Source organism: Penaeus monodon, chromosome 15, assembly GCF_015228065.2.
Source record: "Penaeus monodon isolate SGIC_2016 chromosome 15, NSTDA_Pmon_1, whole genome shotgun sequence".
NCBI lineage: Eukaryota > Metazoa > Arthropoda > Malacostraca > Decapoda > Penaeidae > Penaeus > Penaeus monodon.
In genome coordinates this window covers 1,342,845-1,343,191 of record NC_051400.1, presented here as the reverse complement: position 1 = coordinate 1,343,191, position 347 = coordinate 1,342,845, and the positions used below count along the sequence as shown (strand labels likewise).

The 347-nt window shown below is 34.0% G+C and overlaps 1 protein-coding gene across 1 annotated transcript in view; it reads right to left on the bottom strand.

Annotated features, from left to right (window-relative positions):
• LOC119581618 (carbohydrate sulfotransferase 11-like) overlaps positions 1–347 on the bottom strand; it is a 10,855-nt gene that overhangs the window by 2,840 nt on the left and 7,668 nt on the right. The window lies entirely within an intron of this gene.

The following is a 347-nucleotide window of genomic DNA, read 5'->3' as shown; positions in this document are numbered from 1 at the left end:
GCCATCATTACTATCGTACCTTTCCGATTAAATCAAATACCAATATAATTTTGCATCTATCGTATCCATTTATCGAACGTCTTTAACAGCATAATCTTAGGGGGGAAAGATTATTATGTGGGGAAATATAAATCGACTGCTGATTAGCTAACTGAAAAAAAAAAATATCGAAAAATATTGTGGTATAGTGTAGACATCACGACTAGCCACAGATCCAAGATAATTAAAAAAATGATCGGGCAATGAAGTTATCTTGCCATGAAACGTTTTCCGACAGTAAAAAATAATATCTCGTTTCATCTCGTACTGTACTGCTTCATTCCTGTCTCATCCCGAAACATTACTAA